General features: G+C 35.5%; 4 non-coding genes and 20 pseudogenes across 4 annotated transcripts; all 24 read left to right on the forward strand.

Annotated features, from left to right (window-relative positions):
• Positions 1 to 232: 232 nt before the first annotated feature.
• LOC122337899 lies at positions 233 to 351 on the forward strand (annotated as a pseudogene).
• A 282-nt stretch (positions 352 to 633) lies between these two features.
• LOC122337944 lies at positions 634 to 752 on the forward strand (annotated as a pseudogene).
• Positions 753 to 1,026: 274 nt separating this feature from the next.
• LOC122337904 lies at positions 1,027 to 1,146 on the forward strand (annotated as a pseudogene).
• Positions 1,147 to 1,427: 281 nt separating this feature from the next.
• LOC122337949 lies at positions 1,428 to 1,546 on the forward strand (annotated as a pseudogene).
• A 275-nt stretch (positions 1,547 to 1,821) lies between these two features.
• LOC122337902 lies at positions 1,822 to 1,939 on the forward strand (annotated as a pseudogene).
• Positions 1,940 to 2,212: 273 nt separating this feature from the next.
• On the forward strand, positions 2,213 to 2,331 carry LOC122337925. Its single transcript, XR_006249654.1, has one exon. It is a non-coding gene; the product is annotated as a 5S ribosomal RNA (ribosomal RNA).
• Positions 2,332 to 2,605: 274 nt separating this feature from the next.
• On the forward strand, positions 2,606 to 2,724 carry LOC122337927. Its single transcript, XR_006249656.1, has one exon. It is a non-coding gene; the product is annotated as a 5S ribosomal RNA (ribosomal RNA).
• Positions 2,725 to 2,997: 273 nt separating this feature from the next.
• On the forward strand, positions 2,998 to 3,117 carry LOC122337940 (annotated as a pseudogene).
• Positions 3,118 to 3,390: 273 nt separating this feature from the next.
• On the forward strand, positions 3,391 to 3,508 carry LOC122337942 (annotated as a pseudogene).
• A 273-nt stretch (positions 3,509 to 3,781) lies between these two features.
• LOC122337953 lies at positions 3,782 to 3,901 on the forward strand (annotated as a pseudogene).
• A 280-nt stretch (positions 3,902 to 4,181) lies between these two features.
• On the forward strand, positions 4,182 to 4,300 carry LOC122337885 (annotated as a pseudogene).
• A 273-nt stretch (positions 4,301 to 4,573) lies between these two features.
• Positions 4,574 to 4,692, forward strand: LOC122337928. Its single transcript, XR_006249657.1, has one exon. It is a non-coding gene; the product is annotated as a 5S ribosomal RNA (ribosomal RNA).
• Positions 4,693 to 10,943: 6,251 nt separating this feature from the next.
• On the forward strand, positions 10,944 to 11,062 carry LOC122337951 (annotated as a pseudogene).
• Positions 11,063 to 11,338: 276 nt separating this feature from the next.
• LOC122337929 lies at positions 11,339 to 11,457 on the forward strand. Its single transcript, XR_006249658.1, has one exon. It is a non-coding gene; the product is annotated as a 5S ribosomal RNA (ribosomal RNA).
• A 280-nt stretch (positions 11,458 to 11,737) lies between these two features.
• LOC122337892 lies at positions 11,738 to 11,856 on the forward strand (annotated as a pseudogene).
• Positions 11,857 to 12,129: 273 nt separating this feature from the next.
• On the forward strand, positions 12,130 to 12,248 carry LOC122337889 (annotated as a pseudogene).
• Positions 12,249 to 12,529: 281 nt separating this feature from the next.
• On the forward strand, positions 12,530 to 12,648 carry LOC122337897 (annotated as a pseudogene).
• Positions 12,649 to 12,923: 275 nt separating this feature from the next.
• LOC122337945 lies at positions 12,924 to 13,042 on the forward strand (annotated as a pseudogene).
• Positions 13,043 to 13,318: 276 nt separating this feature from the next.
• On the forward strand, positions 13,319 to 13,437 carry LOC122337950 (annotated as a pseudogene).
• A 276-nt stretch (positions 13,438 to 13,713) lies between these two features.
• LOC122337895 lies at positions 13,714 to 13,832 on the forward strand (annotated as a pseudogene).
• A 277-nt stretch (positions 13,833 to 14,109) lies between these two features.
• Positions 14,110 to 14,228, forward strand: LOC122337903 (annotated as a pseudogene).
• A 2,949-nt stretch (positions 14,229 to 17,177) lies between these two features.
• LOC122337935 lies at positions 17,178 to 17,296 on the forward strand (annotated as a pseudogene).
• A 6,162-nt stretch (positions 17,297 to 23,458) lies between these two features.
• On the forward strand, positions 23,459 to 23,577 carry LOC122337952 (annotated as a pseudogene).
• A 274-nt stretch (positions 23,578 to 23,851) lies between these two features.
• On the forward strand, positions 23,852 to 23,970 carry LOC122337886 (annotated as a pseudogene).
• The last annotated feature ends 185 nt before the right edge of the window (positions 23,971 to 24,155 follow it).

The raw sequence follows: 24,155 nt of genomic DNA on the forward strand, positions 1-24,155 counted from the left end.
GGCCAAAGTTTGACCAGCTCTTTGCTTTCCCTTACTGCTTATTTAATTCAATTGCCTTTAAAGTAGCTGTTCTTTAAACAGAGTTTGACTGTTTTTAACTACTTAACTAATGCTCTTATCTTTAATGTAGCTCATTTTGAAGTATTTTTTTTTTTGTTTCATTCATTACTTATCTAGTATAATGGCACTTAGTGTGCCTCACCTTAAAATAGGGGCTTTTGCAGCAGCTTTGGCTTACGGCCATACCACCCTGTTCATGCCTGATCTCGTCTGATCTCAGAAGCTAAGCAGAGTTGAGGCCTAGTTAGTACTTGGATGGAGACTGCCTAGGAATACCAGGTGCTGTAAGTTTTTGAGTTTTTTCACTACTTATCTAATACACTGGCCCTTAGTGTGGCCAAAGTTTGACCAGCTCTTTGCTTTCCCTTACTGCTTATTTAGAATTCAATTGCCTTTAAAGTAGCTGTTCTTTAAACAGAGTTTGACTGTTTTTAACTACTTAACTAATGCTCTTATCTTTAATGTAGCTCATTTTGAAGTATATTTTTTTGTATTTCATTCATTGCTTATCTAGTATAATGGCACTTAGTGTGCCTCACCTTAAAATAGGGGGCTTTTTGCAGCAGCTTTACGCTTCACGGCCATACCACCCTGTTCACGCCTGATCTCGTCTGATCTCAGAAGCTAAGCAGAGTTGGGCCTAGTTAGTACTTGGATGGGAGACTGCCTAGGAATACCAGGTGCTGTAAGTTTTTGAGTTTTCACTACTTATCTAATACACTGGCCCTTAGTGTGGCCAAAGTTTGACCAGCTCTTTGCTTTCCCTTACTGCTTATTTAATTCAATTGCCTTTAAAGTAGCTGTTCTTTAAACAAGAGTTTGACTATTTTTAACTACTTAACTAATGCTCTTATCTTTAATGTAGCTCATTTTGAAGTATTTTTTTGTATTTCATTCATTACTTATCTAGTATAATGGCACTTAGTGTGCCTCACCTTAAAATAGGGGGCTTTTTGCAGCAGCTTTGCTTACGGCCATCCCACTCTGTTCACGCCTGTTCTGCGCCTGATCTCAGAAGCTAAGCAGAGTTGGGCCTAGTTAATACTTGGATGGGAGACTGCCTAGGAATACCAGGTGCTGTAAGTTTTTGAGTTTTTCACTACTTATCTAATACACTGGCCCTTTAGTGTGGCCAAAGAAGTTTGACCAGCTCTTTGCTTTCCTTACTGCTTATTTAATTCAATTGCCTTTAAAGTAGCTGTTCTTTAAACAGGGAGTTTGACTGTTTTTAACTACTTAACTAATGCTCTTATCTTTAATGTAGCTCATTTTGAAAGTATTTTTTTGTATTTCATTCATTACTTATCTAGTATAATGGCACTGAGTGTGCCTCACCTTAAAATAGGGGCTTTTTGCAGCAGCTTTAGCTTCACAGCCATACCACCCTGTTCACGCCTGATCTCGTCTGATCTCAGAAGCTAAGCAGAGTTGGGCCTAGTTAGTACTTGGATGGGAGACTGCCTAGGAATACCAGGTGCTGTAAGTTTTGAGTTTTTCACTACTTATCTAATACACTGGCCCTTAGTGTGGTCCAAAAGTTTGACCAGCTCTTTGCTTTCCCTTACTGCTTATTTAATTCAATTGCCTTTAAAGTAGCTGTTCTTTAAACAGAGTTTGACTGTTTTTAACTACTTAACTAATGCTCTTATCTTTAATGTAGCTCATTTTGAAGTATTTTTTTGTATTTCATTCATTACTTATCTAGTATAATGGCACTTAGTGTGCCTCACCTTAAAATAGGGGGCTTTTGCAGCAGCTTTAAGCTACGGCCATCCCACCTGTTCACGCCTGATCTCGTCTGATCTCAGAAGCTAAGCAGAGTTGGGCCTAGTTAGTACTTGGATGGGAGACTGCCTAGGAATACCAGGTGCTGTAAGTTTTGAGTTTTTCACTACTTATCTAATACACTGGCCCTTAGTGTGGTCAAAGTTTGACCAGCTCTTTGCTTTCCCTTACTGCTTATTTAATTCAATTGCCTTTAAAGTAGCTGTTCTTTAAACAGAGTTTGACTGTTTTTAACTACTTAACTAATGCTCTTATCTTTAATGTAGCTCATTTTGAAGTATTTTTTTGTATTTCATTCATTACTTATCTAGTATAATGGCACTTAGTGTGCCTCACCTTAAAATAGGGGCTTTTGCAGCAGCTTTAAGCTTACGGCCATACCACCCTGTTCACGCCTGATCTCGTCTGATCTCAGAAGCTAAGCAGAGTTGGGCCTAGTTAGTACTTGGATGGGAGACTGCCTAGGAATACCAGGTGCTGTAAGTTTTGAGTTTTTCACTACTTATCTAATACACTGGCCCTTAGTGTGGTCAAAGTTTGACCAGCTCTTTGCTTTCCCTTACTGCTTATTTAATTCAATTGCCTTTAAAGTAGCTGTTCTTTAAACAGAGTTTGACTGTTTTTAACTACTTAACTAATGCTCTTATCTTTAATGTAGCTCATTTTGAAGTATTTTTTTGTATTTCATTCATTACTTATCTAGTATAATGGCACTTAGTGTGCCTCACCTTAAAATAGGGGCTTTTTGCAGCAGCTTTTGGCTTACGGCCATACCACCCTGTTCACGCCTGATCTCGTCTGATCTCAGAAGCTAAGCAGAGTTGGGCCTAGTTAGTACTTGGATGGGAGACTGCCTAGGAATACCAGGTGCTGTAAGTTTTGAGTTTTTCACTACTTATCTAATACACTGGCCCTTAGTGTGGTCAAAGTTTGACCAGCTCTTTGCTTTCCCTTACTGCTTATTTAATTCAATTGCCTTTAAAGTAGCTGTTCTTTAAACAGAGTTTGACTGTTTTTAACTACTTAACTAATGCTCTTATCTTTAATGTAGCTCATTTTGAAGTATTTTTTTTGTATTTCATTCATTACTTATCTAGTATAATGGCATAGTGTGCCTCACCTTAAAATAGGGGGCTTTTTGCAGCAGCTTTCGCTTACTGGCCATACCACCCTGTTCACGCCTGATCTCGTCTGATCTCAGAAGCTAAGCAGAGTTGGGCCTAGTTAGTACTTGGATGGGAGACTGCCTAGGAATACCAGGTGCTGTAAGTTTTTGAGTTTTTCACTACTTATCTAATACACTGGCCCTTAGTGTGGTCAAAGTTTGACCAGCTCTTTGCTTTCCCTTACTGCTTATTTAATTCAATTGCCTTTAAAGTAGCTGTTCTTTAAACAGAGTTTGACTGTTTTTAACTACTTAACTAATGCTCTTATCTTTAATGTAGCTCATTTTGAAGTATTTTTTTTGTATTTCATTCATTACTTATCTAGTATAATGGCATAGTGTGCCTCACCTTAAAATAGGGGCTTTTTGCAGCAGCTTTAGCTTACGGCCATACCACCCTGTTTCGCCTGATCTCGTCTGATCTCAGAAGCTAAGCAGAGTTGGGCCTAGTTAGTACTTGGATGGGAGACTGCCTAGGAATACCAGGTGCTGTAAGTTTTGAGTTTTTTCACTACTTATCTAATACACTGGCCCTTAGTGTGGTCAAAGTTTGACCAGCTCTTTGCTTTCCCTTACTGCTTATTTAATTCAATTGCCTTTAAAGTAGCTGTTCTTTAAACAGAGTTTGACTGTTTTTAACTACTTAACTAATGCTCTTATCTTTAATGTAGCTCATTTTGAAGTATTTTTTTGTATTTCATTCATTACTTATCTAGTATAATGGCACTTAGTGTGCCTCACCTTAAAATAGAGGCTTTTGCAGCAGCTTTCGCTTACTGACCATACCACCCTGTTCACGCCTGATCTCGTCTGATCTCAGAAGCTAAGCAGAGTTGGGCCTAGTTAGTACTTGGATGGGAGACTGCCTAGGAATACCAGGTGCTGTAAGTTTTTTGAGTTTTTCACTGCTTATCTAATACACTGGCCCTTAGTGTGGCCAAAGTTTGACCAGCTCTTTGCTTTCCCTTACTGCTGTATTTAATTCAATTGCCTTTAAAGTAGCTGTTCTTTAAACAGAGTTTGACTGTTTTTAACTACTTAACTAATGCTCTTATCTTTAATGTAGCTCATTTTGAAGTTTTTTTTTGTATTTCATTCATTACTTATCTAGTATAATGGCACTTAGTGTGCCTCACCTTAAAATAGAGGGGCTTTTTGCAGCAGCTTTTAAGCTTCTGGCCATACCACCCTGTTCACGCCTGATCTCGTCTGATCTCAGAAGCTAAGCAGAGTTGGGCCTAGTTAGTACTTGGATGGGAGACTGCCTAGGAATAACAGGTGCTGTAAGTTTTGAGTTTTTCACTACTTATCTAATACACTGGCCCCCTTAGTGTGGTCAAAGTTTGACCAGCTCTTTGCTTTCCCTTACTGCTTATTTAATTCAATTGCCTTTAAAGTAGCTGTTCTTTAAACAGAGTTTGACTGTTTTTAACTACTTAACTAATGCTCTTATCTTTAATGTAGCTCATTTTGAAGTATTTTTGTATTTCATTCATTACTTATCTAGTATAATGGCACTTAGTGTACCTCACCTTAAAATAGGGGGCTTTTGCAGCAGCTTTCGCTTACGGCCATACCACCCTGTTCACGCCTGATCTCGTCTGATCTCAGAAGCTAAGCAGAGTTGGGCCTAGTTAGTACTTGGATGGGAGACTGCCTAGGAATACCAGGTGCTGTAAGTTTTTGAGTTTTTCATACTTATCTAATACACTGGCCCTTAGTGTGGCCAAAGTTTGACCAGCTCTTTGCTTTCCCTTACTGCTTATTTAATTCAATTGCCTTTAAAGTAGCTGTTCTTTAAACAGAGTTTGACTGTTTTTAACTACTTAACTAATGCTCTTATCTTTAATGTAGCTCATTTTGAAGTATTTTTTTGTATTTCATTCATTACTTATCTAGTATAATGGCACTTAGTGTGCCTCACCTTAAAATAGGGGCTTTTTGCAGCAGCTTTAAGCTTACGGCCATACCACCCTGTTGGCGCTAGAGAGCACACAGAGTTTTTGGCTGCAGTAGGGAGAGGAAGGCTCTCCTCCATTTTGTTTGCTGTTATTATAATTATTTGTTTTTTTTTTTCTTTTGATAATTTCTTAAAGGCTGTTGTTTTTTGAGTTACATATTAGTTTTTGAAACCTCAGACAGATTTTCTGTCTGAGGTTTCAACCTACTAAAATGATGGATATTATGGTGACGGATCATGACCGAAAAATTGAACAAAGAGACTGAGGATGTTAACTATACTGAAAGAAACGTGGAAAATGACAATGGAAAGTATAAAGATGCCAGCCAGACTTGGGCAAGGGTTGCCGCAAGAGGAAAAAAGAACGGGATGGATGCAAGGATAAGTCAAAGAGAGGACCTACAAAAACATCAAGGTAAACAAACAAGAGATTACACTGATGGAATAGGAGAAGCACCACAAAGAAATGGGACAATGAATAAGCTAAAAAGCCAATCAAAATATCAAAGAGACTATAAGAAAGAAGCAACTCTAACGATGATTGTTAATGATCCAGATAAAATAACTGTGATGATGATTATAAAAGCTGTGGAAGAGAAAGCTGGAATTGGAAAACTGTATGGACTAAGGAAAAAAAGTAACTTTGAATATGAACTTACAATGGAAAATGAAACAGACTGTGATAAGTTAATGGATGGATTAATGATTGATGAACAAAGATGTGAGATCAAAAAACTATGTAAAACTGAAAAAATGGTCTCTTTTTTGCATTTGCCCAACTACATAAAAGACGATGAAATAATACAGAAATTGGTGGATTGGAGAGTGAACCCTATCTTCCCGTTAAGAAGGAGATATTATCCAGGCACAGCAGTTGCAGACGGAACAAGATTTATAAAAGTTAAATTTCCACAGGACATTGTGACTTTGCCATATAATGTAAGATTTGACACTGAGGAAGGACCAAAATATTTTAGAGTAATTCATGATGACCAACTGAAGACTTGCAGAATTTGCGCTAGCACGGAGCATGAAAAAAAAGACTGCCCTCAATACACCTGCAGAGAATGTCTGGAACAGGGCATTTTGCTCGGGACTGTCAAGCCCCATGGTGCCAAGACTGTGAAAGGACGTGGATGAGGTGCAACTGTGAATCTGAGGAGGAGGACAATAATGAAATGGAGACCGAGGCACAGAAGCGCACGGAGGAGCCAAGCAAAGATGAAATTCAGGAGGCGGATGTAATTTCTGAAGATCTTCGTGAACGAGGAGAGGAGGAGCGTATGAGGAGAGAGGACAATGGAGATAAAGAAATTGAAGTTCATACAACGGAGACTGAGACACAGTGTATAACTAGCAATGAAGGACAAACGAAGGAGAAGGAATGTGCAACAACGAGTGAAGTTGCAGCTGGATGGACTGAAGTGGAGGTAAGCGATGAGAAAACGGCTGAAATTAACTTTGAGCTTGAAAGTAGAACTCTGGACATTATAAACAAAAGACGTAAAATGACAAGAGGGGTCAAAATAAATATTGAACAGGTATTAAAGAAACAAAAGTTAAGGAAAGAAGTAAGAGCAAGACAAAATGATGAACAAGTTGATATAAATTCTTAGATATCAAGAGAGAAAATATATGGATGATTGGCTGTTTTGGTTCTTGTTTCTTCTTTCTTCTATTATGAGTAATTTAAGTCTGGTCTCGATTAATGTTAGAGGATTGTCATCTAAATGGAAATTTGAAAATGTGATCAATTTAACAAAGCAATGTGATGTTATATGTATTCAAGAGACTGGATGGAATGAAACAATATTGGATGATTTTAGAAAAGGCTGGGATGGAGAAATATGGTGCAGCAACGATGTCAATAAGAAAAAAGGTCTGGCGATACTTGTTAGAAGGGGAGCAGTGGAATCAACAAAAGTTTTATTTAAAGATAATAATGGAAGGATTTTAATTGTGAAAATTATGGATAAGGGAGAAGAAATAATAATATGTAATATACATGCTCCAAATGAAGATACAGAAAGAGTTACTTTTTATAAAAAACTGACTGATTTGATTATTGGATGTAAGAGCGTTATTATTATAGGGGATTTTAATACTATTTTAGAAAGAATAGATGCTGAAGATCACATGGTGTACAGAGCCGATGTTGGAAGAAAAGAATTGAAAAATATGATGTATAAACACCAATTAGTAGATGTATGGAGAGAAAGAAATAGAGTAAAAAGAGAATATTCAAGAAGACAGTGGGTGAAAAGCAGTTTAAAACAAAGCAGAATAGATTTTCTTTTATGTAATAGGAGTTTTGAGCATTTTATTTCAAAAGTGTTTTATAAAATGTACAGTGGGAGCGATCATGATTTTTTATTTGTAACAATGGATTTCAGTGGTGTGGAGAGAGGACCAGGGGTATGGGTGCTTAATGCAGAAATTTTAAAGAATGATTTTTACAAAATGGAAATTGAAAACGTAATAATTAATAGTGTAAATGATGTTCTATATGATGAAGCAATATGCACATGGTGGGACAATATAAAAGCAGACATTAAAAGATTATCTATAGAATTTTCTAAGAAAATACAGAAAGCAAAAAGAGCTAAAGAAAGAGAATTAATCAAAAAATGGGAAAATGAAATGAAAAAGGTAAGTGAAGGAACCACAGACATTAGAAAAATAGTAGCGCTTGAAGAGAAACTTAAAAAAATGGAAGAAGACAAATGTGAGGGTGCTAGAATAAGAAGTAAAATAAGGAATACAGTAGAAGGAGAAAGAAGTACAAAGTTTTTTTATGAGGTAGAAAAGACAAGACAGAAAGCTGACCTAATAAAAAATGTGTCTTTAGAAGGTAGAAACATAAAAGATAAAGAAGGAATATTAAAAGCTGTCCAGGATTTCTATAGTGTTTTATTTAAGACGGAAGGAGTTAATGTAGAAGATGAAGAATTCTTGTTAAATCAAATTAAAGTAAAAGTAACAGAAGATGATAAAAAAATGTGTGATAGTGATATAGCAGAAGAAGAGATAAAGGAAGCTATAACACAATTAAGCAACAGGAAAAGCCCTGGCTTAGATGGTTTATCGTCTGAATTTTATAAGGTTTTTAAAGATGTTTTAACACCAATTCTAAAAGATCTGTTCTTAATGATTTTTCAAAATGGGCAATTGAGTGAGAGTATGAAGAGAGGTATGATTAAAATAATATATAAAAAGAAAGGAAATAAAGATGATTTGAGGAATTATAGACCGTTGAGTATGCTCAATACAGACTACAAAATATTAGCAAAGATCTTTGCAAATAGACTTAAAAGAGTAACACCACACATCATCACGACCAATCAAGCGTACAGTATACTGGGAAGAGATATAGCAGATACAGTAACGAGTATTAGAGACTTAATTTGGTATACAAAAGAGAAAAAAGGTAAGGGGTTTTTATTTAGTATGGATTTAGAAAAGGCATTTGATAGAGTGGAACATAAATATTTATTTGATTTGCTTAAAAGATTTGGCTTTGGGAATAATTTCTTAAAGTGGATGAAATGTTTTTACACAGAAATTATTAGTTGTTTCAAAATAAATGGTTTTTTAACAGATTACATAGGAATTTCAAGATCCATAAGACAAGGATGTCCCTTATCGGCCTTACTGTACACTATAGTTGCGGAACCGTTAGGTTTAGCAATAAATGGAGAAAAAGAAATAAAAGGTATTTTAATAGAAGGTAATGAAATGGAACAAAAGATTTTCCAGTATGCAGATGATACCACTTTATTTTTAAAGGATTCCAATAGTGTTGAGAAAGCTATAGAGATTTTTGATAAATATTGTAGTGGTTCGGGAGCAAAGGTAAATAAGGAAAAATCTGAATATGTTAAAATGGGAAAGGTAGAAGTTCCACAAATAAATTGGTGTTTTAAAGAACAAAAAAGCAATATTAAAATTTTAGGCATTACGCTTGGATACGATGAGATTGTAACTAGAGAAATAAATTGGAACGAAATTCTGAACAAAATGGATAAAAGATTAAATTTTTGGAAACAGAGAGTACTGTTTCTAAAAGGGAAGGTGCTTGTATTAAATTCTCTTTTTTTATCCAAAATGTGGTACGTTTTAAGTGTTGTAAGTTTACCAATATGGGTATATAAGAGAATAAAAGCTATGATCTTAACATTTCTTTGGGATGGTAAGCCGTCTAAAGTTGCATATAATACAATCATTGGAAATGTGGAAGATGGGGGATTAGGACTGATAGATCCATGGCTAAGAATGAAAAGCATGAGGATTAAAATGGTAAAAAGGTTTTTAAATAAAGATAACATCCCATGGAAAAGTGTTATGAGTTACTTTATGAATAAGTGTGGACAAATAGGAGATGACTTTTTATGGATGGCTTTTAAAGATGAGATGATAGGAAATATACCGGAGTTCTACAAAGAACTACTGAGAACTTGGAAAATGTTTTATGACAATGTGTATGTAAAGATTGAAGGAGAAAGCAGTACTTACGACAGCCTTTGTTTTTAAACCTAAATAATAAAGGAAAAAAACAATGTTTTACTTAAAACTGGTTTGCAGTAGGCTACAGACAAATAAAAGATATATTATACGAAGTGAGACCTGGGTTTCTACCTACACAAGCGATAACTGATTCACTGGAGGAAAGGGAAGATATAGAAGACAAAAGGAATATTGAAGAGCAGTATATAAAATTAAAAGTAGCAATACCAGAACAATGGATAAAAGCAATTGAGGATAATGAAAAAGAATCTGAGAATGAAAAACCACAGGTTTTTTTGAAAGAGGGAGATGATAAGATTCCGTTTAATGAATGTGTCATCAAGAAGTTTTACTGTTGTATACGTAAGGTAGTCTTTGTAAAACCTAAAGCAATAGAGTATTGGGAGAAGCTATTTGATTATTTTGATGCTTCTAAAATATGGAAAAATGTAAGAGCTAATTTTAAAAGTCCGGCTTTGGAAAATTTTGATTTCCTATTAAGACACAATTGTGTGATGACGGAAATTATTTTATATAAAAGTGGTTTAACGCAAGATGAACTATGTAAAGTGTGTATGGATAAAAGGAAGGAGTTTTACATTTATTTTTGAAATGTAGAAAGTTAAGTAATTTTTTTAAAATGTTAAAAAAGATGGTATGTGATTTGTTGTATGAAGACAATCTTACGCTGGAGGAATGGGATGTGCTATTTTTGTTTGGATTTGAGGGGAAGGCTAAAAACAAGTATGCACTTAATTATATGTTAACGATTGCAAGATACGCAATATGGAAAAGAAGGAACATTATGAAACATAAGAGAAAAGAACTGTCGCTATCCTTATTATATAAACAGATCTTGATGGATGAAATAAAAGATTTATATAATTATTGTAAAATGATTGAAAATATGGAATTGTTTGATCATTGTATAACAAAAAATAATCCATATGTTGTAAGAGTTTGGAATAGTTTTGAAGTGTTGCTACCAGGAGATGTTTGAGATGTGATTTACTTCTTGTGATTTATGTATTTTTTAATGTATTTATTTCTTAACTTTTGATTGTAAATAAAAATTAATAAAAAAAAAAAAAAAAAAAAAAAAAAAATCTCGTCTGATCTCAGAAGCTAAGCAGAGTTGGGCCTAGTTAGTACTTGGATGGGAGACTGCCTAGGAATACCAGGTGCTGTAAGTTTTTGAGTTTTTTCACTACTTATCTAATACACTGGCCCTTAGTGTGGCCAAAGTTTGACCAGCTCTTTGCTTTCCCTTACTGCTTATTTAATTCAATTGCCTTTAAAGTAGCTGTTCTTTAAACAGAGTTTGACTGTTTTTAACTACTTAACTAATGCTCTTATCTTTAATGTAGCTCATTTTGAAGTATTTTTTTGTATTTCATTCATTACTTATCTAGTATAATGGCACTTAGTGTGCCTCACCTTAAAAAATAGGGGCTTTTGCAGCAGCTTTACAAGCACGGCCATACCACCCTGTTCACGCCTGATCTCGTCTGATCTCAGAAGCTAAGCAGAGTTGGGCCTAGTTAGTACTTGGATGGGAGACTGCCTAGGAATACCAGGTGCTGTAAGTTTTTGAGTTTTTTCACTACTTATCTAATACACTGGCCCTTAGTGTGGCCAAAGTTTGACCAGCTCTTTGCTTTCCCTTACTGCTTATTTAATTCAATTGCCTTTAAAGTAGCTGTTCTTTAAACAGAGTTTGACTGTTTTTAACTACTTAACTAATGCTCTTATCTTTAATGTAGCTCATTTTGAAGTATTTTTTTGTATTTCATTCATTACTTATCTAGTATAATGGCACTTAGTGTGCCTCACCTTAAAATAGGGGGCTTTTTGCAGCAGCTTTCGCTTACGGCCATACCACCCTGTTCACGCCTGATCTCGTCTGATCTCAGAAGCTAAGCAGAGTTGGGCCTAGTTAGTACTTGGATGGGAGACTGCCTAGGAATACCAGGTGCTGTAAGTTTTTGAGTTTTTTCACTACTTATCTAATACACTGGCCCTTTAGTGTGGCCAAAGTTTGACCAGCTCTTTGCTTTCCCTTACTGCTTATTTAATTCAATTGCCTTTAAAGTAGCTGTTCTTTAAACAGAGTTTGACTGTTTTTAACTACTTAACTAATGCTCTTATCTTTAATGTAGCTCAATTTGAAGTATTTTTTTTTTGTATTTCATTCATTACTTATCTAGTATAATGGCACTTAGTGTGCCTCACCTTAAAATAGGGGCTTTTTGCAGCAGCTGCACGGCCACGGCCATACCACCCTGTTCACGCCTGATCTCGTCTGATCTCAGAAGCTAAGCAGAGTTGGGCCTAGTTAGTACTTGGATGGGAGACTGCCTAGGAATACCAGGTGCTGTAAGTTTTTGAGTTTTTTCACTACTTATCTAATACACTGGCCCTTAGTGTGGCCAAAGTTTGACCAGCTCTTTGCTTTCCCCTTACTGCTTATTTAATTCAATTGCCTTTAAAGTAGCTGTTCTTTAAACAGAGTTTGACTGTTTTTAACTACTTAACTAATGCTCTTATCTTTAATGTAGCTCATTTTGAAGTATTTTTTTGTATTTCATTCATTACTTATCTAGTGTAATGGCACTTAGTGTGCCTCACCTTAAAATAGGGGCTTTTGCAGCAGCTTTCGCACGGCCATACCACCCTGTTCATGCCTGATCTCGTCTGATCTCAGAAGCTAAGCAGAGTTGGGCCTAGTTAGTACTTGGATGGGAGACTGCCTAGGAATACCAGGTGCTGTAAGTTTTGAGTTTTTTTCACTACTTATCTAATACACTGGCCCTTAGTGTGGCCAAAGTTTGACCAGCTCTTTGCTTTCCCTTACTGCTTATTTAATTCAATTGCCTTTAAAGTAGCTGTTCTTTAAACAGAGTTTGACTGTTTTTAACTGCTTAACTAATGCTCTTATCTTTAATGTAGCTCATTTTGAATTTTTTTTTTTTTTTGTATTTCATTCATTACTTATCTAGTATAATGGCACTTAGTGTGCCTCACCTTAAAATAGGGGCTTTTTGCAGCAGCTTTCGCTACACGGCCATACCACCCTGTTCACGCCTGATCTCGTCTGATCTCAGAAGCTAAGCAGAGTTAGGCCTAGTTAGTACTTGGATGGGAGACTGCCTAGGAATACCAGGTGCTGTAAGTTTTGAGTTTTTCACTACTTATCTAATACACTGGCCCTTAGTGTGGCCAAAGTTTGACCAGCTCTTTGCTTTCCCTTACTGCTTATTTAATTCAATTGCCTTTAAAGTAGCTGTTCTTTAAACAGAGTTTGACTGTTTTTAACTACTTAACTAATGCTCTTATCTTTAATGTAGCTCATTTTGAAGTATTTTTTTGTATTTCATTCATTACTTATCTAGTATAATGGCACTTAGTGTGCCTCACCTTAAAATAGGGGCTTTTTGCAGCAGCTTTTCGGCACACGGCCATACCACCCTGTTCACGCCTGATCTCGTCTGATCTCAGAAGCTAAGCAGAGTTGGGCCTAGTTAGTACTTGGATGGGAGACTGCCTAGGAATACCAGGTGCTGTAAGTTTTTGAGTTTTTTCACTACTTATCTAATACACTGGCCCTTAGTGTGGCCAAAGTTTGACCAGCTCTTTGCTTTCCCTTACTGCTTATTTAATTCAATTGCCTTTAAAGTAGCTGTTCTTTAAACAGAGTTTGACAGTTTTTAACTACTTAACTAATGCTCTTATCTTTAATGTAGCTCATTTTGAAGTATTTTTTTGTATTTCATTCATTACTTATCTAGTATAATGGCACTTAGTGTGCCTCACCTTAAAATAGGGGGCTTTTTGCAGCAGCTTTGGCTTACGGCCATCCCACCCTGTTCACGCCTGATCTCGTCTGATCTCAGAAGCTAAGCAGAGTTGGGCCTAGTTAGTACTTGGATGGGAGACTGCCTAGGAATACCAGGTGCTGAAAGTTTTTGAGTTTTTTCACTACTTATCTAATACACTGGCCCTTAGTGTGGCCAAAGTTTGACCAGCTCTTTGCTTTCCCTTACTGCTTATTTAATTCAATTGCCTTTAAAGTAGCTGTTCTTTAAACAGAGTTTGACTGTTTTTAACTACTTAACTAATGCTCTTATCTTTAATGTAGCTCATTTTGAAGTATTTTTTGGTATTTCATTCATTACTTATCTAGTATAATGGTACTTAGTGTGCCTCACCTTAAAATAGGGGGCTTTTTGCAGCAGCTTTCGCTTATGGCCATACCACCCTGTTCACGCCTGATCTCGTCTGATCGCAGAAGCTAAGCAGAGTTGTGCCTAGTTAGTACTTGGATGGGAGACTGCCTAGGAATACCAGGTGCTGTAAGTTTTTGAGTTTTTTCACTACTTATCTAATACACTGGCCCTTAGTGTGGCCAAAGTTTGACCAGCTCTTTGCTTTCCCTTACTGCTTATTTAATTCAATTGCCTTTAAAGTAGCTGTTCTTTAAACAGAGTTTGACTGTTTTTAACTACTTAACAAATGCTCTTATCTTTAATGTAGCTCATTTTGAAGTATTTTTTTTTGTATTTCATTCATTACTTATCTAGTATAATGGCACTTTAGTGTGCCTCACCTTAAAATAGGGGCTTTTTGCAGCAACTTTCGCCACGGCCATTCCACCCTGTTCACGCCTGATCTCGTCTGATCTCAGGAGCTAAGCAGAGTTGGGCCTAGTTAGTACTTGGATGGGAGACTGCCTTGGAATATCAGGTGCTGTAGGTTTTTAGTTTTTTCACTACTTATCTAATACACTGGCCCTTAGTGTGGCCAAAGTTTGACCAGCTCTTTGCTTTCCCTTACTGCTTATTTAATTCAATTGCCTTTAAAGTAGCTGTTCTTTAAACAGAGTTTATCCTCAGGCAGTCTCCCATCCAAGCACTAACCATGCCCAACTCTGCTTAGCTTCTGAGATCAGACGAGATCAGGCTTGAACAGGGTGGTATGGCCGTAAGTGAAAGCTGCTGCAAAAAGCCCCCTATTTTAAGGTGAGGCTCACTAAGTGCCATTATACTAGATAAGTAAATGAAATACAAAAAAATACTTCAAAATGAGCTACATTAAAAAAAAAACCAAAAAGGATATGTAATCAGTTTGGATTTTGAAAAAGCTTTGACAGAGTGGAACATGAATATTTATTTGGAATTTTAAGAGCGTACGGGTTTGGTGAAAATTTTGTCAAGTGGATTACGATTTTATATAGGGGAGCAATAACAAGAGTAAAATGTAATGGTTTTTTAACAGAATGTTTTAAAATTACTAGGTCAATAAAGCAAGGATGTCCATTATCAGCGCTCTTATATTCACTAGTAGCAGAACCACTAGGATTAGCAGTAAAAACAGAGGAAGACATAAGAGGAATAAGCATTGAAGGAAGTGGGGGAAATGAAAAAATATTTCAATATGCAGATGATACAACCATAATTGTTAAGGATATAGAGAGTGTTAAAAAAGTAATGGAAGTGGTACAGACGTTTTGTAGGGGATCAGGAGGCAAGATAAATGAAGAGAAAACGGTATATATGAGATTTGGAGGAGTGGTTGGTGTAACGGAATGTTTTGCTTTTTTAAAGAAACGGAAGAAGTAAATATTTTAGGTGTTTTAATGGGAAAAAATGAAAAAATGTTAAAGAAGTAATGTGGGAAGAAATACTAGGAGGAATTGAAAGAAGGCTATTTTTTTGGAAATTGAGAATGTTAAGTTTAAAAGGAAAAGTTTTAATTTTAAATGTGCTAATGGTGTCAAAGTTGTGGTATGTTTTGTATGTGACTGCAATGCCAATGTGGTGGAAAAAGGCTGAAAAAATGTTTTTAGATTTTTTATGGAATGGCAAACCGCCAAGAATTTCATACAGTACATTAATAGGAGAGGCAGGGAAGGGAGGGATGGATTAATTGATGTGGAACAAAGAAAAATAGCTTAAGAGTGAAAATAATAAAAAAAATACCTAGATGAGGGAAACAAAGCAGCATGGAAAAAGACAATGGAATATTTTTTAAACAAATGTGGCAATTTTAATTTGGGAGACAATATTTTATGGATGAAAACTAAGAATTGATGGTGGAAGTGTTGCCAGATTTTTATAAAGAACTGATGAGCGCCTGGGGAAATTTTTAATTAATGTTAATTTTAATCCACAAGGTCGAGAGAGCATTTTAAATCAGCCTTTATTTCTAAACAATGGCATTTTAAACCAAGGAAAGAGATTTTTATAAGAAATGGTGGGATGTTGGGATCACAAGAATCAGAGATGTTTTATATGAATTTAAGGAGGGTTTTTACCAATGCAGCACATAATAGACGTAATGGAAGAGGCTAAAGAGGATTTTAATAAAACAGAAAAAAAGAAATAAATATGAAGTAATAAAGAAGCAATACCCAAAGAGTGGATAAAACAAATAGAAAACATGGAAGAAGAGCAGCAAGAGAAAGAGGTATTTGTGAAGTTGGGAGAAAAACAATTTTATTTTTAAAGAATGCACGGTCAAAATGATTTATGATTTCTTTAGAGAGGGAATCTTTAAGAAACCTGTCGTCAATATGTATTGGGTACAGAAATTTGAAGATCTTAAAGAAGATGACATTTGGAATAACATGAAAGGAAGAACGATAGATGCACAACTGGAAAGCTTAGAGTTTCTTATTAGGCACAAAGCGTTTTTTACTGATGTTTTATTGAAAAAATAGGAATGGAACCAAGTGAAAGATGTAAAGTCTGCAATGTTGAAAATGAAAATTTTTACATTTTTTGTTTTTAAATTGCAGAGAATTGGACATTTTTAATGAAACCTGTAAAAGACTAATCGAAATGTTAAGAGGGGAACAAAAAGAGAAAAAAATAGAATGGAGCAGAGTGATATTGTTGGGTATAGAAGAAAAGTGTAAACACAAAAGATGATAAATTTGATTGTCATGCTAATGAAATGTGCAATATGGGAAAGAAGAGCAGGGGCAAAAACAGGAAACTGTAATAGATGTATGGAATGTTTTCAAAAGGAAGTTTGAGAAATATGTAGAACATTTACATTGTTATTTTAAGCAAGAAAACAAATTGCAAGACTTTTACAAAGTGTTTGATTCAGATATATACAATGTTTGTAAAAAGTTTGATTTAAAAATGCCAGTAACAGAATGATTTTGATGATGTTTTTCTGATTAGTATTTAATGTATTTTATTTAATTGAAGAAAATGTAAAAATACAAAGTGTATAGAAAGAGACTTGCTGTACTGGATGGACTAAGTGATGAATTGTAAACTTTATGTTTTTATCATATTTTTGCAAAAAAAAAAAAGAAAAAATGTTCACGCCTGATCTCGTCTGATCTCAGAAGCTAAGCAGAGTTGGGCCTAGTTAGTACTTGGATGGGAGACTGCCTAGGAATACCAGGTGCTGTAGGTTTTTGAGTTTTTTCACTACTTATCTAATACACTGGCCCTTAGTGTGGCCAAAGTTTGACCAGCTCTTTGCTTTCCTTACTGCTTATTTAATTCAATTGCCTTTAAAGTAGATGTACTTTAAACAGAGTTTGACTGTTTTTAACTACTTAACTAATGCTCTTATCTTTAATGTAGCTCATTTTGAAGTATTTTTTGTATTTCATTCATTACTTATCTAGTATAATGGCACTTAGTGTGCCTCACCTTAAAACAGGGGCTTTTTGCAGCAACTTTCGCATACGGCCATACCACCCTGTTCACGCCTGATCTCGTCTGATCTCAGAAGCTAAGCAGAGTTGGGCCTAGTTAGTACTTGGATGGGAGACTGCCTAGGAATACCAGGTGCTGTAGGTTTTGAGTTTTTTCACTACTTATCTAATACACTGGCCCTTAGTGTGGCCAAAGTTTGACCAGCTCTTTGCTTTCCCTTACTGCTTATTTAATTCAATTGCCTTTAAAGTTGCTGTACTTTAAAAGAGTTTGACTGTTTTTAACTACTTAACTAATGCTCTTATCTTTAATGTAGCTCATTTTGAAGTATTTTTGTATTTCATTCATTACTTATCTAGTATAATGGCACTTAGTGTGCCTCACCTTAAAATAGGGGCTTTTGCAGCAGCTTTAGAAAGCTACGGCCATACCACCCTGTTGGCGCTAGAGAGCACACAGGAAGTTGTTGGCTGCAGTAGGGAGAGGAAGGCTCTCCTCCATTTTGTGTTAATTTTTTGTCTTTGTATTTTGCTTTTTTCTTTAGTTTAAGTTAGTTTTTTGTTTGTTTTTTTCAGTTATAAAACCACCCAACAGCAGCATTTTTGCTTGCTGGAGGGTGGTTACGCCTTTTTATTTTTCTCTTTCTCCTTTTTTCAATGGACGGATTAACGGCAAACGACACTGGACTGGCACGAGGAACAAGCATGGCAAACGACTCTGGACTGGCACGAGGAAGAAGCATGGGAAACGATATTGGACTGGCACGAGGAACAAGCATGGCAAACGACACTGGACTGGCACGAGGAAGAGGCACGGCAAACGACACTGGACTGGATGGCGAGACACGTATGACAAACGACACTGGACTGGATTACCGACAACGAGAAGAACATGGAAAAAACCTAGACACAAGAGACAAGTTTGGCAGAAGAAGATATTTAAAGGAGGCGACTGTGATTGTGAATGTGGAGAATGTAAGTGAGGTGAGAGCTGTGGATATTATAAAAGCGGTGACGGATAAATGTGGAAATGGGAAGATTTTGGCGTTAAGACCAAGGCAAGGAAAAGAATATGAACTTACAATGGAAAAGGAAGAAGCATGGAATTGACTGATGGACTTTAATAAAAAGGGGTGAACTGCGAGATAAAAAATTTGCAAAATAGAGATTACGTTGTTTCCTTCATGCACCTGCCCGTCTATCTTGATGATAATAAAATTTTAGGGAAATTGGAAGGATGGGGAGTTAATCCCATGTCAAATGTTAAAAGAAGATGCTACCCGGGCACTGACATTGAGGACGGAACAAGGTTCCTAAAAGTTAGATTCCCCAAAGAAGTGACATCGTTGCCATATAGCACAAAGTTGGAAACAGCCGAGGGGCCGCAGTATTTTAGGGTGATGCACAGCCATCAGGTGAAGACCTGTAGGCTGTGCATGAGCCCAGGACACCTGCTTAAAGAATGCCCAGATTTTAAGTGCTATAAGTGAGGAGAGGGGACATTTTGCAAGAGATTGCAATGCTGTCAGATGCCCGGAGTGTCATGGAGTTTTAAATAAATGTGAATGTTGGATGGAGGGAGAGGAAGGAGAGGTAGGGAAGATCGGATGGGCGGACAGGTGCATGAAGGAAACAACGAGGAGGAAAGACAAATTGATGAAGAACAAGAGGAAGAAGGACTACAACAAAAAGAAACAGAAGAGGAATCAGACAACATAGAGGAACGTGAAGGAGAAAAAGAGAATGACAAAGACAAGGAACAGACAACAGAACAGGACACTCAGTGGACGGAAATGGAAATAGCGGACAGTTTTAAAACTTTTCTAGATGCTGTGGAGAGAGATGGACAAGGAATAGAAGTTCAAAGCAAAGAAATGGACAGTGAAGAAGAAACAAGGACAAACAGTATGGGAAAAGACAGAGGGGAGAGAGGACAAATAAGAAGGAGAACAATAAAGGTAAAACCAAACGTGGAGAATGCAAGGAAAAAAATAATGACAAGTGCAAACAGGTATGAAGCGTTAAGAGGGCTGGAGGGAGAAGATGGAGAATAATGGTTTTTAAGTATTTATTTTTTCTTTTTTTAATGGTTTTTAGTTGTGTTACTTTTTAATGCAAGGGGACTGATGGACATGAGAAAGTTTGAAAGAGTGAAAGAAAATGTAAAGGAGAAGATGTTATCGTTTTGCAAGAAACAAATTGGAAAGAGAGTGTGATGGTGGACTATAAAAAGAAATGGGATGGAGATATTTTGTATAACAATGGAGATGGAAGGCTTGGAAGAGGAGTGGCTTTTTTAATGAGAAAAAATGTTTTTAATTCAAGCAATGTAGTGTATAAAGATAAGATGGGGAAATGTATGGTGGTTGAAGTAAATTGTGAAGGACGTGGAACTGATTTTAGCCAATGTACATGCACCAACAGAAGAGAAAGAAAAGAAAGAGTTTTTTAATGTTTTAAGAAATATTGTAAAGAAATATAAAGAAATAATAATGATGGGGGATTTTAATACTGTTTTTAGCAAGCAGGATATGGCGGAGGGAATGGTTTTTAAATCAGACACAGGGAGAAATGAATTAAAGGAACTGATGAGAGAAAATAACTTAATAGATGTGTGGAGGGAAATGAATGGAGGAAAAAAGGAGTTTTCAAGAAGGCAAATAGTAGGGAACTTTATTTGTAAAACAAGAATTGATGTGTTATGTACAAGAAATGTAGGGAATTTTATTGAAAAAATCAGATATGAAGAAACCAGTTTTAGTGATCATAAGTTTTACGTTTTAAAATAGATTGGAGCAACATGCAAAGGGGTCCGGGAGTATGGATTTTAAATACAGAGATTTTAAAGAATGAAGACTATGTTTTGAAGGTTAAAGAGGTCATTGAAAAGGAAAAGGAAAATGAAATGTATACAGAGGATAAGAGAATCTGGTGGGAGAATGTCAAATTTTTAATCAAAAAATTTTCAATCAAATATTGTAGTACTTTGAGGAAATGCAAAAAGGTTCAAAGAAAGAGAAATAAAGAAGAGTTTGGAAATTGAATTGAATAAAGAAAATAAAGACAAAGCAAAGCTAAATATCTTGTGGAGGGTGAAAAATGCACAAAATTCTTTTTTGATTTGGAAAAAAAGAAAGGGAAAGCTGATATTATAAAGGAAATACGAGGGAAAAATGGAGAAATTGTAGAAGGTAATGAAAATATTTTAAAAGAAATAAAGGATTTTTATGAGGATCTGTTTAGTGCAAAGGGCGTGGAAGAGAAGGAAAAAAGAAACTGCTGAATCAGATAAAAGCAAAAGTAAGTGAGGAAGATAAAAAGATTGTGACCAAGTAATCAGAGAAGAAGAGATCGAAAGAGCAATAAATGAACTGAATAAAAAAAAAAAAAAAGAGTCCGGAATAGACGGTTTGGGAACTGAATTTTATGTATGTTTTAAAGGGGTTTTAACAAAGATTTTAAATGAGGTTTTTAAAGAAATTTTTGAAAAAGAAGAAATTAATGAAAGAACGAGGATGGGGTTAATGAAGCTGGTATATAAAAGGAAGGGTGAAAAATAGATTTAAAAAACTATAGGCCAATTACAATGTTGAACACGGATCTTAAAATTTTAGCCAAGGTTTTAGCAAACAGATTAAAGGAAGTTATGCAAGCATAATTGAAACAAACCAAGCATACGGAGTGAAAGGAAGGGATATAGATGACATAAAAATGAGTATAAGAGATACAATATGGTACATGAAGGATAAAGGTGAAGATGGATATATAATTAGTTTGGACTTTGAAAAAGCTTTTGATAGGGTGGAACACAGGTATTTATTTGAGGTTTTAAGGAGTTTTGGTTTTGGGGAATTTTATCAAATGGATAGAGATTTTATACAAGGGTGCTTTAACAAGGATAAAATGTAATGGGTTTTTAACAGACTGTTTTAAAATCACAAGATCAATTAGGCAGGGTTGTCCGCTTTTCAGCTTTACTTTATTCACTTGTATCAGAACCATTGGGACTGGCTATAAAACAAAAGAAGGAATAATAGGTATAGAAATTGACGAAAACAATGAAGGGAAGGTTTATCAATATGCTGATGACACAACGATAATTGTAAAAGGAAAGGATAGTGTCAAAGAAGTTATGAATGTTGTAAAAGAATTTTGTAAAGGATCTGGGAGTAAAATAAATGAGGAGAAAACAGTATATATCAGATTTGGGAAAGCTATGATTTTAACGGATTGTTTTAACTTCAAGGAAGTGGAACAAATTAAGATTTTAGGAATTTTAATGGGGAAAAGTGGGAGAAAAGTAAGAGATGAAATGTGGAGGAACTAGTAACAGAAATAGAGAGAAGGTTAAACTTTTGGAAACTGAGAACACTAAACTTAAAGGGAAGGTTTTAATATTGAATGTTTTAATGGTTTCTAAGCTGTGGTATGTTTTAAATGTATCTGAGATGCCTTTGTGGACAGAAAAGAGGTTGAAGAAATGTTTTCTTGACTTTTATGGGAGGGAAAACCAGCAAGAATAGCATATATAATACGATTTTAGGGGCGGTGGAAAAGGGGGATTAGGTTTAATGGATGTAGAACAGAGAAAAATGCTTTGAGAGTTAAAATAGTAAAGAAATACCTACAAGAAGAGAGCAAATTTGAGTGGAAAAAACAATGAAATACTTTTTTTAAACAAATGTGGGAATTTTAACATGGGGATGGTATTTTATGGATGAAAACAAAAATTTGGATGACAGAAGGATTACCTGAGTTTTACAGAGAAATGTTTAGTGCCTGGGGAAAATTTTTAAGTAAAATTGTATACAACCTCAAAGAAGAGAAAACATTTTAAATCAACCTCTGTTCTTAAATAACAACATTTTAAAACAAGACAAAGAACTATTTTTAAGAAATGGATGGAAGTGGGGATAACAAGAGTGAGAGATGTCTTGTATGAATTTAAAGAGGGTTTTTTACCAATACAATATATTGTGGATGCAATGGATGAAGCAAAAGAAGAATATAGCAAACAAGAAATAACAAACAAATATGAAATCCTTAAAAAAGCAATACCTAAAGAGTGGATTAAAAGAATAGAGAGTAATGGAAGAAGAGCAAACAGAGGAACATTTTAATGTGAAACTGGGGAAAAATGTTATGATTTTAAGGGATGTACTGTAAAAATGTTTTATTGTGTTTTTAGAGATGGTGTTTTTAAAGAGCCAACTGTAAATAAGTACTGGGTGGAAAAATTCAACAATCTAAAAGAAGAATGTATATGGAGAAACATGAGGGGGAAGTGTGTCAGAAACAAAGTTGGAATGTTTGGAGTATTTTATTTTTGTTTTTACTGAAGTTATTTTACAAAAATAGGATGGAACAACATGCAATGTGCAAAGTGTGCAAAAGAAAAAGAAGAGGGATTTTACATCTGTTTTTATATTGTAAGGAACTGGAGGCATTTTAAGGAAATGTAAATGTTTAATCAAAGACTTGACGGAAGAATGGGATGAAAATGTTATGGAATGGAACAGAGTGTTGATGTTTGGATGGGAAAGAAGTGTAAAAACAAAGCCTTTATTAATCTGTTTGTGATGTTAATGAAAAGTGCAATATGGGAGAGGAGAATTGTGGCCAAAAAGGAACAAATTGTTTTGGATGTTTGGACTGTCTTTAAAAGGAAAGCTGAAATATATATGGACAAATTGTATGTGTATTTTAAAAGTGAAAAAATCCTGGATGCATTTTATGTTGTTTTTACAACGAAATGTCTATCGTGGTTTTAAAAAGATTTTATGTGGGAGCTACCGGAGAGCTTAAGAATTTGTTTAAATAATGTATGAAATTATGAGATATGTGATGTGGATATTGTACAAGAGAAAGTATGTTTTTTATTGTAATTGATTGATTGAAAAATATTTTAATAAAAAAAAAAAAAAAAAATTCACGCCTGATCTCGTCGTCTGATCTCAGAAGCTAAGCAGAGTTGGGCCTAGTTAGTACTTGGATGGGAGACTGCCTAGGAATACCAGGTGCTGTAAGTTTTGAGTTTTTTTCACTACTTATCTAATACACTGGCCCTTAGTGTGGTCAAAGTTTGACCAGCTCTTTGCTTTCCCTTACTGCTTATTTAATTCAATTGCCTTTAAAGTAGCAGTTCTTTAAACAGAGTTTGACTGTTTTTAACTACTTAACTAATGCTCTTATCTTTAATGTAGCTCATTTTGAAGTATTTTTTTTTGTATTTCATTCATTACTTATCTAGTATAATGGCACTTAGTGTGCCTCACCTTAAAATAGGGGGCTTTTTGCAGCAGCTTTCGCTTGCGCCCATACCACCCTGTTCACGCCTGATCTCGTCTGATCTCAGAAGCTAAGCAGAGTTGGGCCTAGTTAGTACTTGGATGGGAAACTGCCTAGGAATACCAGGTGCTGTAAGTTTTTGAGTTTTTCACTACTTATCTAATACACTGGCTCCTTAGTGTGGTCAAAGTTTGACCAGCTCTTTGCTTTCCCTTACTGCTTATTTAATTCAATTGCCTTTAAAGTAGCTGTTCTTTAAACAGAGTTTGACTGTTTTTAACTACTTAACTAATGCTCTTATCTTTAATGTAGCTCATTTTGAAGTATTTTTTTTTGTATTTCATTCATTACTTATCTAGTATAATGGCACTTAGTGTGCCTCACCTTAAAATAGGGGCTTTTTGTAGCAGCCGCTCACGGCCATACCACCCTGTTCACGCCTGATCTCGCCTGATCTCAGAAGCTAAGCAGAGTTGGGCCTAGTTAGTACTTGGATGGGAAACTGCCTAGGAATACCAGGTGCTGTAAGTTTTGAGTTTTTCACTACTTATCTAATACACTGGCCCTTAGTGTGGTCAAAGTTTGACCAGCTCTTTGCTTTCCCTTACTGCTTATTTAATTCAATTGCCTTTAAAGTAGCTGTTCTTTAAACAGAGTTTGACTGTTTTTAACTACTTAACTAATGCTCTTATCTTTAATGTAGCTCATTTTGAAGT

Source organism: Puntigrus tetrazona, unplaced genomic scaffold (genome assembly GCF_018831695.1).
Source record: "Puntigrus tetrazona isolate hp1 unplaced genomic scaffold, ASM1883169v1 S000000977, whole genome shotgun sequence".
Taxonomy (NCBI): domain Eukaryota; kingdom Metazoa; phylum Chordata; class Actinopteri; order Cypriniformes; family Cyprinidae; genus Puntigrus; species Puntigrus tetrazona.